The following is a 17624-nucleotide window of genomic DNA, read 5'->3' as shown; positions in this document are numbered from 1 at the left end:
TCATAACTTGGCATATTGTGCTCCTTATGTTGTGTAAATATTACATACAAGAATGAATTGTGACTTTAGTTTATATATTTAGGTTAGTGAAATTCTCTTTCCTTTGTGTTAACTCTATCATTGGTAAACTACATCCTCAGGCCCAAATCCAGCAAAGCAATAAAATCAAAATGGTGCACAGCCCGGATGATTACTTTATACATAAAACATATAGGCTAGTGACCTAGGTGAGTCTTGATACATCTTATGGATACATCTGAAAAGCTGTTCTCACCTTTGTTTCAAAGGGTTTAAACCCCTGTCTCTTCACCCTAGTGTAGGGTTAGTAGTCTCTGGGAATATAGGCTTATAACCCCATGGTGAATATAAATAATCCCACTGAAGAGGGCTCTCAGTGCAATGGGGACAGGGGAGGGGGGATATAATAGAATAACAAAAGGGGAAAGTGAACAACATGCTATTTATTTGTACAGCAAAGTTCACAATGAGTTTTTAAAATGATTGACAAAACCATTTTGTTTAGCCATAGCATTGTTCACATTCATTATTGACTTTATGCCTCATAAACTCCAGAGAGGTACTACTACTTCCCTTCTTTCAAATAGAAGCCGTGTGGTAGAAGCACAGAGGTGGTAGTGCCTTAGTCCTGGACCCTGAGCTCTAGCCCCGCCCCCATCTATACCCTCCAATAGCATCTTCAACTGCTGGTCCCCTTGGTAACAGTGCTGGGCTCTCATTGGCTGGAGTCACAAAGCCCAGGCTACAAGGCTCACGCTGATTGGTGTGACTGGTAAGCTTGCCTGTTGCCCTGAGCTACTGTCAACATTCTAAAGCATTTGTTCGTGGGAGGCAATGGAGGCCCTGAGTATCTGGCAGTGTCTCTATTGACCGGTCCAGATACTATTCAGAAATGAGCTCCTCGGATGATGAGGTATCTTCTTAGGGAGCAGATCTTAGTCCTGGATACAGGGAGGGCAGTGGCAGGGATGAGGGCTGCCTGAGCGTCTCCAAGGGGGTAACGGAATGGTGGGGAGATGCCCTTCGTGGGAGATCCTCACACAGTGGTAAAGCAGAAATCTAAGTAAGACTGTTCCCAGGGGTTGCAGGGATGGAGGCTGCCTGGGCTAGCGAAGATCAGGGGAACCCATGTTGGAGTCTTGTGGGTGGTAGGGCCAGGGAGGCCTGAAGGAGAGGGGAGGGTAGCCTGGATGAAGATGCTAAGGTTAATGCCACACCTTTTACCTTTGGTGGACCCAAGGGCGGTCAAGAATAAGTAATCTGAAAATGAAAGAAAGTTAAATATTACCTTTGATTATCCAGGGGCCAGGCCAGCCACCCAAAGACCCGGAGTCCTCTGACCTGTCGTCAGATGATTTTCCAGTAACACGTATGTTGAAAGTGAAGGTTTTGTCCAAAGGGCCCAAAATCAGTTCAAGAGGCCAGAAATATTCTGGAGTCACACCCCAACATGATGCCCTTGATGGATCAGGAACAGCTCCATGGGATGTGCCTCGGGCATTAGCCGCAGTCCTGCAATGTGAGCTCTTTGGCAATTACATCGTCCCCTGCTCCAAACCTTCATCAATGAAGATAGTAAACATTGCCACAGAGAAAAAACGGGTCGAGCCTAGCCAAGTGCCTAGGCAAGTGCCTAGCCAAGTGCCTAAGCAAGTGCCTAGCCAAGTGCCCAAAGCCACTCCCAGAAAAAAAATGGCACAGAAGAAAAAATCTTTTGATGATATTATCTCAAAATTTGTCATGAAAAGGAAGTCGCAAGAACATCGTTCATATTATCTTCCAAAACCAATAACCTTTCCTCCTATCTCCGGTTTTCCTGTGGCGGACAGAGCTAGGAGAAATCCGTTAGCCTCTTTCCCCATACAGCTGAAGCCTCAGGCTGGGAAGGAGACTGTGGAAAACAGACCAACTGAGTGTGAACCAGACTTCCGGGAAGAAACCCTCCCAAAGAAAGAGGCAGCTCCAAAGGGCCAAGTGAGTAAACTTTCCTCATCTTCTCCCTTCCCTTTTCTCTTACCCTTTCCATGCCTTGCCCCAAACACATTCATTTTCTTAACATATTCTAATGCCATTAAAATGCCATGTTTGGGCCATTTTAATAGGATGGAATGTTTAATATGGCTTATGAAATTTTCTCTATACTGTGCATTTTTTTTTTTTTTTACCACTTCTTCAACAAGGAGTTGGGAGGAGGGGAACTGGCCAAGAGGCGTTGTTGGCAGCTTGTTTGGGCTGTTCACCACCGAAAAGGTTGGGCTCTTCCTGATTCCTGCTGCCTTTCTCATAGTGGTCCTGGGCCTTCTCAGATCTAGACTAACCTAGGAATAAAGTGGCCACTAGGTTACATTTTTTACTTCTAAATCCCTATTTTCTGCATCACTCCAGCAGAGAGAGGGGCATATCAGTTATAAATTCCTACTTTAGGTTCCAGCAAGCAGGCCAGGACCATCTTGCCCATCTGTGCATCGTGGAGTAGGCAACAGTAGGGACTCCAACACCAAGATCTCTCAAACTCCAGGAAGGTGTCAGCACGTGGTTATGGTCCAGAAAGGTGTCAGGCCCAGAGTGAACTTATCGTCAGGTAAGTCTAGAGACTTTGGTTGAGAAGGTTGGGTATGGAAAACTGGCTGTCTCCCAGAGTTTCAACCTTGCTCCCAAGCATCCCTACCTCTTCAGATAGTTCTCCCATAGGAGATGGTGTACGGAGGAAGGCCTTAAGCCAGAATTCCTAGGGAGGCAGCTAAGAGAGAAGGGAATGGCTTCTGGGCAGAGAAGGCAACTAGTTTCCTACAGAGCTTAAGGCAGTCCTACTGCAGATACTGTCATGCCCCTTCAACCTTTCCTTTGGCAATATGAGTTATATTTTTGTGTTCTCTTTCAGGGGATCAGGAACCACCTCTTCACTTTTCAAGACAAGAAAAAAATCAGTCACCTGTTGAAATGTGGCGCTGCCCTCAAGTAATGGCCTCTAAACTAAGCAGTGGGGTTTGCATCCAATTAAACTCACTCATGTCCCTTTCCCACCCTCATGGAGGGAGGATGCCTCCTTTCCCTTAAAATCTCATTCTAGTCTAACCACTGGGTTATGGGATGAGGGGATAGGTGTGAGAGATGGGTGAGAGTGAAGGGAAGAGTCAAGGACATGCTAACCTTTTATTTTTCTCCCCTATCTGCTGGGATAGTGCCTTGTGCTGCAGAAACAGATTGCCAGCCTTAAGGACAAAGTTGGTAAGCTAGGGCAGGGGAGGACCAGGGTATTTTTGTGCAGAAACTAGTGCCATAGAAGAATGGGGATAGGGGAACAGACAGGTACTTAGGGATCTCCACTCCTGGGGGCATATTCTGACAAGCCTGGCCCTAGAGCCTCTATCCATACACTCACCCATGCTTCCATCTGTCCATCCATCTATATCCGGTTAGAAATATATTCCTTGGCCAGGCATGGTAGCACACACCTTTAATCCTAGCACTTGGGAGGCAGAGGAAGGAGGATTGCTGTGAGTTTAAGGCCACCATGAGATACATAGTGAATTCCAGATCAGACTGGGCTACAGCAAGACCATTCCTTGAAAAATAAAAAAAAATAAATAGGAAAATAAGAAGAAAAGAAATAGATAATTTGAATATATTCATGTATACTTTCCTATATTTCCTATATATATCTTTATTATATTTAAAGACACTGCAACTGTAATATCTTTGTCACTTGTCAGTAAGTATACATATTTTTTAATATATTTAATTTTTTTTATTTTTTATTGGAGAGCGACAGACAGAGAGAAAGACAGAGGGAGAGAGAGAGAATGGGTGCGCCAGGGCTTCCAGCCTCTGCAAACGAACTCCAGACGCGTGCGCCCCCTTGTGCATCTGGCTAACGTGGGACCTGGGAAAGCGAGCCTTGAACCGGGGTCCTTAGGCTTCACAGGAAAGCGCTTAACCGCTAAGCCATCTCTCCAGTCCAGTATACATAATTTTACAGGTTCTAGATGACTTATAAGCACCAAAATTTGTGAACTATTCATGCACTGAGTTCTTACTTAGAAAACACACTTGTATTTAAATTGAGTAATAGGCAGAATGGTCAAATCCAGGGCCAGAGAGCACCATATGGGTTGGGGTTGCTGGGTTAAGTTTATTGCATAGCTATGAAGGTTTCTACTTCTCTGCCTGGAATGACTAGTCATTTCTACTTCTATTTCAGTGGCCATGCAGCATGTCATTAACAAGCTCCATATCTCTTGAAATGAGAGGTACACATTCCATGTCCTGTTCCCTGGTTTTATGCCCTGGGGAAGGCTAGGGGTTGCCCCCCACTGGAGACATCTTCCTGACTCAAGTCTTTTTTGACAGGTTAAATCCAGAATCTTTCCTCCCAAAGAAGAAGCTGATGTCTTTTGACTTGAGATTTTGCAGCCACACTGGGTCCTGGTTTGGCCTGCATTTCATAAGAATGCACTATTTTGTGTCCCTGCTAGGGACTGAACTTTTCTCTGAGGTTTAGCATTGCTTTTCCTCCCAATATGTTGCAGTGTCTAATTAAAATATTAAGATTCTGTGGTCTGTCTGTTTTTCTGTGGGATCCTGGGTGGTCATCTAGACAGTAACCCTGAACAGAATGACCTAGGCATGAGGGCAATGTGGCCCTGCTCCTCCATTCACTATAAAGTTCTATCATCTCTTTTTTATATTTTTGTCCATTTTTATTAATTTATTTGTGAGCAATAGAGAAAGAGGAAGAGAGGGGGGGGAGAGAGAGAGAATGGGCATGCCAGGGCCTCCAGCCACTGCAAATGAACTCAAGATGCATGTGCCCCCTTGTGTATCAGCTAATGTGGGTCCTGGGGAATTGAGCCTCAAACTGAGGTCCTTAGGCTTCACAGGCAAGTTCCTTAACTGCTAAGCAATCTCTCCAGCCCTATCATCTCTTTTTGTTGTGTTACACGTCTCATTCATCACTGATAACTTTCAACTCCCAGCAGGAACACACTGGCCCTTCCACAGCACCATTCTGTCTTCACACTTCTCACTAGGAGCTTAACCCCAGTTCTGACCTTTCCACTCAACTTCTCTGCCATGGATATGTCCTGCATCTCTCCCTGGCCTGATGGTGGTCAGCATCTCCTATAGAGTACTTCAGCAGAACAGTTGAACTTCCTCCTAAAGGTACATTGTTGTCTTAAAGAACTCATATATATCTCATTGTTGCCATTTTTATGGACAGTGGGGCTAGAAGCTGTATATTTTCTCATTTCCTCTGGCTTCCTTAGTTCCAGTAGAGAGGTAGAGTCAAATATCCCAGCATGGTGCACTGTGAATCAGAAGGGGAGACATGAATCTGTTCTGGTGCGTCTGTCAGATAAATTTGGGGTAAAATGCTTATAGGACGTTACATATTTATGGTGAAAGGGTGAGTAGTCTCATGTCCTATTCAACTTCCAGTGTAGTCCAGGTCATACATTGGCTACCCTGCCACCCAATACCACCTCAGAATTGTCCTCTGTGGCATTCACAGCTGCATGCCAAGACCAGTGTATCTCCTTTGCTTTATTGGCTCATTGTATTCCACTTACACAAGTTCAATTATGAAATGATTAAGAATTTCAGATGTTAACAAGACAGCATTAGGCCAAGGGTGAGGTTTTTCTGAGTATAGGACTCCATATAGAGGTTGCACACCCAGGGCGCTGGCCCTGGTCATATCTGAAGGTACAAATGACAAATGCTGTAAAATCAGCAAAACGATTGTGTGCACAGGGAAAAATTCAAAGTTTTATTTCTTTCTCTCTCTCTCTCTGTCTCTTTCTTTCTTTTTCTTTTTCTGGTTTTTCGAGATAGGGTCTTGAGGGTCCTCACTATCCCCAGGGGTCATTGTCCACCGACTTCCCAGGCGTAAGAGGAGTTGGGGGGAGCAGGGTGGGTGCATGTGACGGGCAATGAACCACCTGGGAGACAGTCTGATGGGTAGCTCTTTGTCTCGTTTATTTAAAAAGGGAGTGGATTCATAAACCCTTAGCAAATGTTGAGAAGGCATATACAGAATATATGGTGATTGGATACATGGGTTTATGGGTTGCAATCTAATTGGCTGGTGTTGGAAGGCATTTGTGAGGGAGAAGTTGCAAGGGAGATAACCAAAGCAGCGGGAAAAGCTTTGTGACTTCAGCTGCATATTCGGTGGCTACAGCAGCAGGGAGACTATTTACTACCATATAAGGATCTCTTGGGCAGCTGGCCACAAGGTCAGGAACTGTGGTGGGGCGGGGGGGGGGGTTGGGGGGGACCTTAGGCTGTGCAATGCTGAGGTGCTTTGGGCTGGGAAGGGCCCTCTTGTCCCGTTTCCTCTGGGCGAATGAGGTAAACTGCCACTTCTCAAGAAGGGAGGGTCAGCTCTGGCGCCAGAGTGCGTTCCCGACCATAAGGCTGGCTGCAACCCCCACAGCCCAAGGTCCCCAGCCATGTCCCACAGCCCTGGCCAACTTTCTCACAGTCTCAGACCATGATTAGCAATGCCAGACAGGCTCCTTTGATCAAGAATAATATGAGTATCAATCCTCAGCAGTGGAGCAGAGTTTTTGCTTGGGTCATCAGGCAGACCTTGGATCCACCCTCTGAGAAAGACTCACTTGTTCTCACATTGTCTTCTGCAGCCACTGATCTTGCTACCTTGGAGTCTAGCCATCTATCTCGCTGGGCTACTTCCCAAATGAACATTTGAGACCATGATCTTCTTGGAGGCTATGTAGGAATTGGCAATCTATCATTGGTGAATGTTTTGGGGTCCTGGGTTGGAATTTCTGCATTTGAAAGGACCAGCTTCTAGTTTATTTGGCAATGTAATTTCCTCTGATGATTTAAAAAATACAAAAAGTCCTAGAGTGGACTTAGATTCTTGAATCTGAAAATCTCTATTACTTATTGTTCCTTCTGCTGGTCTGTGCCCCTATATATCAATGAATGGCCCTGAATTAATACCATCTATAACAAAGGGCTCAGCTGGTAATCTTACCAGGATCTTACTCTGGATAACCCCCTTCCCCTTAGCTCACTAGGCCTTGTATTCTCTCTCAAAAGCATTTAGATGAGACATACAGAGCATAGAGTAGAAAATAAGGAGTTTATTAAAGAACAATGTGGGGTATCCTTAAGGGTTGAGAATGAGCAATAGCCAATGGGATCACTGTGTAAGGTATTCTCAAGATGTGAGAGTAGATAATATCCAAAGAGACCATTGTGCCAACTCATAACCCAGGAGTGGCAGGAGTGAAGATATTCTAAAGAAAGATGGTTTGCCCCTCCGTTTGGCCATCATGCTTTTGAGACAAAGGACTCCAAGGAACTAGAATTTCCCCTGGAGTCTCGTGATGATATGTAAATGGTAGGTGGGATCATCTGGACCAGAACTTCTTAGTAGTTATGCATACCTCTTACAATTAACCTCCTATCAGAACACTGAAGATGGAAATAGGAGGTGACTTGGTCTCTTTACTTGTTCCCCTTCCCAGTGTGGCCACACTGAATAATCTCTTCTCTCTGTTTTTCATTATTTGCCTCTTTAATGAATCTATGGCTTGGTAGAATATTTACCCTATAGGGAAGATTCTACTGTTCTTTGGCTAAAATTAAGGTTATGCCCATCAAAAAATTTAAATCACTATGTTCATCTCCTCTGATCAATGCTGTCCTTACTCTTGGTTAGAGAATATGCTTTTAACAGATGTCAACCAATACTGGGGAGATAGCCCCAGGAAACATTAAAGAAGAAGTGACAGATTAAACCTGTGTGCCACTCTCACTGCTAGCCTGAGAACTTTCTCTAGGGATATAGTAGTAGATACTAAAGAGATTCAAATATTATCAAAACAGATAATTAGAGGAGCTGAGACCTCAACATGAAAGGGGACTTATGACATACTTTCCATGACTCAGAGAATATTGTGGAACAGGGGGCTGAAAGATTATAAGAGCCACAGAGTGGGAAGGAATATCCTGAGACATTGTTTTCCTCCACCCACAGAGAGTGATTGTTGCATTCATGAACTCACTGTGACTATGGATTACCCTACTGAGGAGGGCCCTCTGTGGAACTGGGAAAGGGAAGGAATATAAGAGTATGACTAGATGGGAATATGATTAAACTGCAATGTGTTCATAGATTAAAGTTCTCAACAAACAAAAACCCAGACTGCAGGTCATCTTGGGCTAGTTTGAGACACTACCTCAAAACCACCCCCTTCAAAAAAAAAAAAAAGAGAGAGAGAAAAACAGAGTTGGGATAGAGAGGTGGCTTAGCAGTTAAGGTGCTTGATTACAAAGCCAAAGGACCCATTTTCTATTCCCCAGGTCCCAGGACACAAAGAAGCCAGATGCATAAGGTGACATATGTGTCTGGGGTTCGCTTGCAGTGGCTGTATGCTCTGGTTTGCCCATTCTCTCTCTCTCTCTCTCTCTCTCTCTCTCTCTCTCTCTCAAATAAACAAATATATTTAAAAATCACCAGACCAGATTCTTTATACAGAAGGAAGTTCCTTTATGGAACAAGGGATCAAAAAAGCAATAGTTACCCTCAATAAGTAATTGAAATTTCACCCATTTCCTCAAGCATAGTACTCAGCTAGTATAATTTATGGCTTTCACCAAGGCACTAGAACTAAGCAAAAAATCAGAGTTAATATTCATGCTGATTCTAAACACTCCTTGTTAGTCTGCTATGCTCATACCACTCTTCCAGTATTTGGAAAGATAGACAAAATCTGACAACTACTCAGTCTCTCTATTAAATATCATAAGGAGATTGTTGCAGTCAGCTCCTTGTTGCTGGGACCAACATCCAACCAGAAGCAGCTTATGGAGGAAAGGGTTTTTTTTCAGACTTACAGAATCCAGGGGAAATACAATAGATGTTGGAAGAAGCTGGCTCACTTCCATATATTCAGGCAGAAATTCACCACCAATAGCCAACAAATACCAACACCAGGAAGCATGAGCAGTCAGAGCTCAAAATTGCTCTCCATACACCTTAGGGCTGGACTCAAGATACCCCCTTAATCACACTTGAGGGTTGAACTCCAATACCCGCCCCCAGTGACATACCTCTTCCCAAATAGGTTTCTGACCACTGGAGACTCAGGATTCAAGCCTGAGTCTATGAAACCATACATTTAAACTACTACAAAGATCTGTCAATGCTTGACTTCAGTCATTCTTTCTTCTAAAGTTGCAGTAATGCACTGCAAAGTGCATCAGTGGGGGTTAGGAGGACCCTTAAAAATAAGTAGGTTGACTGACCAGGCTGCCAAGGCTGATGCTAAGAAGCCCCTTCCCACAAAGGTAATAGAGGCACTCCTCATTTAGAAAGGCACCCTAGAGGGAACTTGTCTCCAATGTTCCCAACAGGAAAATGAATTGAACATTACATGGGGCCATGTCTTAAAACCTACAGGGTATCTCCAGATAGAATAAAGAAAGTTGCTCTTACCTGGGACTAATCAATGGAAAATTCCTAAATTTTTTTCTCTAAACCTTTCACCTGGGTCTCAGTTCATGAGACGGCACAAATGGTATTTTTAGGGAAAAATCTTTCTTAAAAGTATTTTATTTATTTATTTACGAGGGGGGGTGGAGAATGGGTGCACCAGGGCCTCTAGCTACTGGAAACAAACTCCAGATGCACGTGCCACCTTGTGCATCTGGCTTACGTGGGTACTTGGGAATTAAATGTGGGATTTTAGGCTTTGCAGGCAAGTGCCTTAAATGCTGAGCCATCTCTCCAGCCCAGGGAAAAATCTTTTGAAGATGATTAAATAGGTTTCCAGAGCCTGCAAAATATGCTAGAAGTATAGCCCTTTAAATAAAGGGTGAGACTTTCCATGCCTATAATGCACTGAAAGGTTCCCAGGGGAAAACTGGCAAATAGATTTTAGTATAGGTAGCTACTTTTACCAGCTGGGTGGAAGCCTCTTCCTGCAGGACAGAAAAAGGACTCAGAGGTTGTAAAGGCATAAGTGACTGAAATAATTTCAAGGTTTGGACTCCCCAAGAGTCTTTCGACTGACAATAGCCTGTCCTTCAAGGCAACTGTCACTCAGGGAATCTCTAAGATCCCTGTGGATGCAATATTACCTACACTGTACCTATAGACCACAGTCTCCTGGAAAGGTAGAGAAAATTAATGGGATTCTTAAGAGACATCTGAGAAAATTATTTCAGGAAACCCATTTTCCATAGATGACTTTGCTACCTACCCATAACTCTATTACAGATCGTATATCCCCTTCAGACTCTAGGATTACGCTCACAGGAAATATTATATGGATGACCATTTCTCACTAATGATTATCTTGTTATAAGGAAACGTCTGCTCAGATATGAGATATCATGGCACTTGCACAATTTCAACAAGCACTGCAGCACCTAAGTGGGGCCTGCAATTGGGACACTTGCTCACCTGTGTTCCATCCTGGAGATCAGGAGTTGATCAAATCCTTCCCCTCTCTCTCTTCCTCTCTAGAAACTACCTGCAAGGGACCTCTGACTGTGATTTCAGCCACCCCAACTGCTATCATATTGTCTGGAGTCAAATCCTTGACTTGTTACTCTCAAGTCAAGCATTGGAGGCCACAAGAAGAGAAATCTGAAGGTGTGTGTCACCTCTTCAAGGAGATGACAGGAGTCAATTAATACAGTACATGGACCAGGTCAGAGCTTAGCTCTCCCGCCTTTAATCAGGTTACTGATAGAATATTTCTCAGTGGCCTATTAATTCAACAAGGGCTGAAAGGGGACATAGAAAGTGCTTTTCAAGAGGGGAAACTGACAAAGCTTCAAGAAAGTACGTTGGCTTCCTCCTCTCTAGTTGTTCTAGTCCCACAATAAAAAAAATAACCATAGATATCAGGATGGCTATTTTCAAATCTGAGATAGATATATGTGAAAGACTCCAACCAAAGGTCACTTAAGTCAGAAAGCATTTGTAAGCTGGGAACAACAAAATACCACTTTTGTTTGTTTGTTTGTTTTTCAAGGTAGGGTCTCACTCTAGCCCAGGCTGACCTGGCATTCTCTTTGTATTCTCAGGGTGGCCTGAAACTCATGGTGATCCTCCTAGCTCTGCCTGCTGAGTGCTGGAATTAAAGGCATGTGCCACCATGCCTGGCCCTAACAAAATACTACTTGATCAGAATATCCCAGTGATGTTTTCTATCTAAGAGTGTCCCTCCTGATTTATACTAAAACATTATTGTCCTTCAAAAATCATAATGGGTTGCTACTGAGTGTGTTTTGTGGCCAAGAATGCATTGGCACCCCCAAATGACACCCAATGGCTCTGTGGCACTAATCTTTGACCTTGGCTTCCCCCAGGATGGATTGGAAGGTGTCCTTTAGTATTTCTCTGGATGCAGAGATGATGGTAAATAGAAACTCTAGATCACCCTGCCAATATCCCTATGTTACAATATCTCTGGACCCAAAGTGTTTTTCATTGGTATCATCATTTAGCTATCATTTTTATCTCATCAATAGGTCTTAAAGATGTCTTTTGGTATTTGAAAACTCTCACTAAATATACTCAAAAATGCTTTAAATGACACACCCCAGGAATTTCTCTCATTATTATTATTACAATTATTTTGAGGTAGTGTCTTGCTCTAGTCCAGGCTGACCTGGAATTCACTATGTTGTCTCAGGGTATCCTCGAGTGCACAGTGATCTGCCTACCTATGCCTCCATGTTGTTGGCATTAAAGGTGTTTGGTACCATGCTTGGCTGGGAATTTCCTTTTTAATTCTGAAGTTACGATGATGAGAAATTCAATGATACAAAATCATATGGCTTTTTTGAGTTCAGGTCAATATGGCACTTGTACCATCATCAAAGTTGCATGTTGCATATATCTTCCTAATATTTCTGCTTTACATGATTTGCAAGAATAGATTCAGACTATGTCAGACAGATAGTGCCCTTTGGTGAACATATCTGGAAGTGGATTTCTAGTTCTTCATGGTGTATGAAAATTATTTGTATTATAATCCTAAGTTTTGGACTTGGGTACTCAATTGCTCTTTTAACATTATCTCCTCTCATTTACAGTCAGTCTGCACTCAGATGGTCCTGAGACTATCTACCTCCATCTACCTGGGTCCGTTGGATTGCCCTTCAAGATCTGAAACTACAAGAATGGGAATATTAAAGACCTCTCTGAGTCCCCATTTACCAAGTTCCCACTTTTTCTGACTCCTCCCTCTTTTATTCTCCCCCTCAATGTCTTTATCCAGGAATCAGAGGCTTTCCTCCTGCACTTCACAAATAATATCACCAATACACTTTTGTGGTCCTGCAGAAAAGCCTACTGGAGGGTATACCAACTGTCACACCCAACAACCCAATCAGCTCAAAAAAGCTAGATCTCTCTCTCTCTCTCTTTGATAACTATGATTTTACCAGAATTAGGCCCTTTGTGGAGATCACATCCTTTCCTAGAGAGTTAATATTTCTGGAAGATTGTCCCTTCTCTCAGGAACCAGACCCCTTATGCAGAAACATGATAGATGGTGGTGCAAGCCTTCATTCTTAGCACTCTGGAGGGAGAGGTAGGTGGATCACCATGAGTTCAAAGCCACCCTGAGACTACATAGTGAATTCCAGGTCAGCCTGGGATAGAACAAGACTCTGCCTCAAAAACAAGCAAAAAGAAATCTTAAGGACCTGACTTTTTCTTCCCTAAAAATTTCATTTCCCTTAAGAATACCTATCAGAATTACCAGGAGAGTTCCCCTCTTCATCTCTGGAGACTTCCTTCTGTCTCACAGGAGCCCCTACCTTCCAAGTTATAATTTTTAAAATAAATTTCACCCTCCAGTGGTCTACAAAAATAGATTTCTATGTAGGTGTGTGTGGTAGACATGTGTATGTGCATTCATCCTAGGACGTGTGTGCACATGTGCTTGAGTTACAGGTATTTGTAAATCAAAATTTATAGATACACTCATGAGAAAATCAATTCAAAACACAATAGAATACATGCTCAGATATGGATTAGGATGGGTAAAAATTTAAAAGTCTGATCTTATGAATTTATTGCAAGGCTGTGGAACAAATGGAAATTTCTTATACTGACATGAATATAAAAGAAATGAATGATGAGGCAAAACAATTAGTCATATGTTTTTCAAACATTAGGCATATGCATGCAACATGATAAAAGTAATTCACTCCAGAAAAATCAAGTCATATGTTCAACCAAGATTTCTGCACAGATTTTACAATTGTTTGTCATAGGCAAAACTTGAAATGCATGAGGTCCTGTTATGTTGGCAATAAATATAACCATGTGATCATTTCACGGGAAATACTTTCCACTATTTATAACAGAATGGTGAGTGGGTCCCATTTTGTTCATGTCTTAAGCATGTAACCACATCTGTTGTGATTTCATAGCTTTGTTATGTCTAGATGCTAGAGTTCTATCTTGCTTGCATGGGTAAACTGGAAATTGAACCCAGGATATCAGGATTTAGAAGTAAGCATGTTTATCTGCTGAGCTGTCTTTCCCACCCCCTCTTGTTAACAAAAAAGTTGACAAGAACTCACAGTTATCCTGATTCTGTGTCTTCAGTGCTGGGATTATTGGCGTACACCATCATGCCTGGCCTAATTTCCTATACTGCATCATTTCATATATTCCTGACTGAAGAAAGAGGTTTGTTTGAATAAGTGTCAATGGCAACTAATTCTTCACTTAAGGTCTTATGCATATATTAATGAAGTCATATTCCAGAGGAAAATTTTAATTTTATAAATTTCCTACATATATTTTCCTACATATTCCAAAGAGCTCCATTATCATGAGCCAGAGAGCACTTTCATATTACACTATAGTTCCTGGCTCACATTTTCTTTTGATACAAAATAAATCAACACAATGGACAATTTTACAGTTAATAGATGTGATCTTCTCTTATCATACATGATCTGCAACTCATGCATAAAAGTATTTGGAAAGATTAATGCCCTTTCACATTAAAACTTTAATGGCATTTTCTTGTTATATTTTTTTTGCCATACAGACCAGGGTGAACTGGAATTCATTTTGTATTCTAAGGCTGGCCATAAATACATGGCAATCCCCCTACATTAGCCTCTCAAGTGCTGGGGTTAATGGTGTACACTACCATCCATGCCTGGCCTACATTATAACTTTGTTCAGCAAATTGTTAGTAGACTAATATTGCAAGGTTATAGACTTCATAAGGAGCATCTATGAGAAAGTGCAATTAACATTGTATCTTTAAAATCGGGAAAAAGGTAAAAAATGTTCTGTTAACAACATGTTAGAATCTCTATCCATTGCAGTAAGGCAATACAAAGATTAAAAACATGCCAGAAACAAGGAGGTAATAAACCTTTCCTTACATGCATATGATATAACATCATAGAAAATCTCAAGAAATATACCCCAAAATATTTAAGCCTTATTATATTTATATATATATTATATCTCAAGATACACAATTACCATGCAAACACAATCAAAATTCCTACGTTTTGCAACACACACAAACAAAAGATAAATATGTGCTGTATTAGTTTTCTACAAAAGTTAGATATTGTGGTATACCTTTAACAAAATATGTGCAGGATGCCTATGGTAAAATTACACAATGCTGGTGAAAGAATTTTCAAGAAATAAAGCATATAGATAAGTGCTGTTCTCACATTCAATTAAACTAAATTCTTTGTAAAGACTCTTGAGGGAGTTCAACATTCAACACAATGCTGAGAAAACCTGATTGTTAAATGTCTAGTGATACACAGGACATACATCTGTATCACTCCATCCAAGCCTCAGGTGCATTCCAGAAGGGAGCTGAAAGACTGTAAGAGATAAAGGATGAGGAGGAGTGCTATGGATGGTGTCTACTGGGCATGACATGGTTACTGCAATCATGATCACAGAGAGATTCTCATAACTAAGTTGCACAAGACCATGAACATTCCATCATAGGTAATGGAGGAGGGAATGAGGTCCCCATCCACCCCTGTGGAGTGCTTGGCAGTTAACAGCTTCTGGGGGAACCAGAGAAATTTTCATCATTGGTGTAGCAACTGGTAGATTCCATGGGCTCTAGTCAATATCCCCCACTTATGTTCATGCAGGCAATGCTAATTAAACTCATCAGGTGACACAGATACACATATACTTAGACACAATCTTAATAAAAAAGGCAACAACATAGAAGAGGAACTAGTGAGGAAGAAGAAGGGCTTCAGAGGAAGGATGTGGGAAGGGGTCAAGACACCTTTTAAAAATTTTAATTCTGGGCTGGAGAGATGGCTTAGTGGTTAAGGGCTTGCTGTGAACCCTAAGGACACCGGTTCGAGGCTTGATTCCCCAGGACCCATGTTAGCCAGATGCACAAGGGGGCGCAGGCATCTGGCATTTGTTTGCAGTGGCTAGAGGCCCTGGCGGGCCCATTCTCTTTCTCTCTATCTGCCTCTTTCTGTCTGTCGCTCTCAAATAAATAAGTAAATAAATATTTTAAAAAATTAATTCTGACACTCCAGCTCTCCCTCCCACCCCAAGCCGCTCTCACAAACACCTTTCTTGCCATAGATTTCTTCCCTCCAGCAGTCAGAGCCAGCGACACGGCTGTGGGCCCCCTTCCCCTCCCTCCCTTCCTTTCCATCCCCCTCCCTGAGACTGGCCGGACCCCGAAGCCAGGGTGAAGCTTGCCAGTGCCCCCCAGCTCCGATCCAGGCATCGAAATCACGGAGTTAAACCCTCACCTCATATGCGCCCTCTGTGGAGGGTACTTCATTGACACCACCACCATTGTGGAGTGCTTGCATTCCTTCTGCAAAACTTGCATCGTGCGCTACCTGGAGACCAACAAATACTGTCCCATGTGTGACGTGCAGGTCCACAAAACCCGACCACTGCTGAGCATCAGATCTGACAAAACCCTCCAAGACATTGTCTACAAGTTGGTACCTGGGCCCTTTAAAGATGAGATGAAACGGCGACGGGACTTTTATGCAGCATACCCCTTGACAGAGGTCCCCAACTGCTCCAACAAGGACCGCGGGGAGGTCCTGGAGCAGGACAGGGGGCTCTTGGGGGTGATGAGATCTTCAGCCTTTCCATCGAGTTCTACGAAGGAGGCAGGGACCGGAAGAGAAGAAGGGCCTTCTGGAGAATGGAGAGGGGGACAAGGAGAAGCAGACCGGGGTGCTCTTCCTGAGATGCCCAGCAGCCATGACCGTCATGCACCTTGCCAAGTTTCTCCACAACAAGATGGATGTGCCCAGCAAGTACAAGGTGGAAGTTCTCTATGAGGATGAGCCACTGAAGGAATACTACACCCTCATGGACATTGCCTACATCTACCCCTGGCGGCGGAATGACCCTCTTCCACTCAAGTACTGTGTCCAGTCAGCCTGCAAGCGACTCACTCTACCTTCCATGCCCACCCCTTCTGAAGGTACCAATACCAGTGGGGCATCTGAGTGTGAGTCAGTCAGCCACAAGGCTCCCAGCCCTGCCACCCTGCCAGCCACCTCCTCCTCCCTGCCCAGCCCTGCGACTCCCTCCTATGGCTCTCCCAGTTCTCATGGCCCCCCAGCCACCCACCCTACCTCCCCAATTACACCAGTGGGGCCACCACAGCCGCCAACGGGGGCACCTCGAACTGCCTGCAGACGCCCTCTTCCACCAGCAGGGGGAGCAAGATGACTGTTAACGGAGCTCTTTGCCCCCCTTAACTTGAAGAAAGGTCTCTCCCTCTGCAGCTACCTCTCCAAGACCCCCTCCCAATTTTTCTGGGCCCCCTTTTCCACCTCTTCGATTTTCCCCAGCTCCTCCCATCTTAAGGGTGGGAGGTGGGTTTTATAAATAAATCTATATATATGTACATAGGAAAAAACAAATATACATACTTATTTTCTATGGACCAACCAGATTAATTTAAATGCCACAGGAAACAAACTGTGTGTGTGTATGTGGGGGGGGGGTGTTCATTTTAGGGGGTCTTGTGTAATTTGCTCAGCTTCTTTTGGGGGGTGCCTGGAGGTGATCTCCAGAGGTCCCTGGGTTCTATTTCCCAAGGCAGAGGGGATAGATATCGAGGCCCCAAAGTTCCCAAAGTTTCAGAAACAGCACCAACTGGCTGGGTGTGGGTTCTACCATTTTCCTAACCATCTTGGCTGCTCCCTGCCACTGCCCAGCTCCCCCCTTCCTCCCCCCCCACAATTGTTGAATGTCCAGAGAATTAGTGCCTTATACAAGTGCAGTTTGTCCCCTGGCTCTGAGCAGCACAAGTGGCAATGGAGAAGGCATCCCCCTTGGCCCCAATGACAGTGGGACCTTTGTGCAAAGTGTAGACAGATAGTTTTGCTCCCCTCTCCCCACCCCTCGTGTGTGGCCTTTGTATCATATATCTTGTGGGAGAGAAGATTCGGGCAGTGGCAGGACCCAGCCCTCGAAAGTCCACGTGTGACTCTGGCATTGTGACTGCTTCACCCTTGGTGCCCTGTTCTGGCCCAGGAACCCTCACTAGCAAGACTGGAGGTGGAACTCACTGGGGCCCAGAGAAGAGGGGTAGGAGTAGATC

The 17624-nt window shown here is 43.7% G+C and overlaps 1 pseudogene; it reads left to right on the top strand.

The window, feature by feature from the left end:
• The first annotated feature begins 1389 nt into the window (after positions 1–1389).
• Positions 1390–16776, top strand: LOC101600047 (annotated as a pseudogene).
• The last annotated feature ends 848 nt before the right edge of the window (positions 16777–17624 follow it).

This window comes from Jaculus jaculus, chromosome X, assembly GCF_020740685.1.
Source record: "Jaculus jaculus isolate mJacJac1 chromosome X, mJacJac1.mat.Y.cur, whole genome shotgun sequence".
NCBI lineage: Eukaryota > Metazoa > Chordata > Mammalia > Rodentia > Dipodidae > Jaculus > Jaculus jaculus.
The sequence above is the reverse complement of the archived record's forward strand: the minus strand, read 5'-3'. Positions and strand labels throughout refer to the sequence as shown.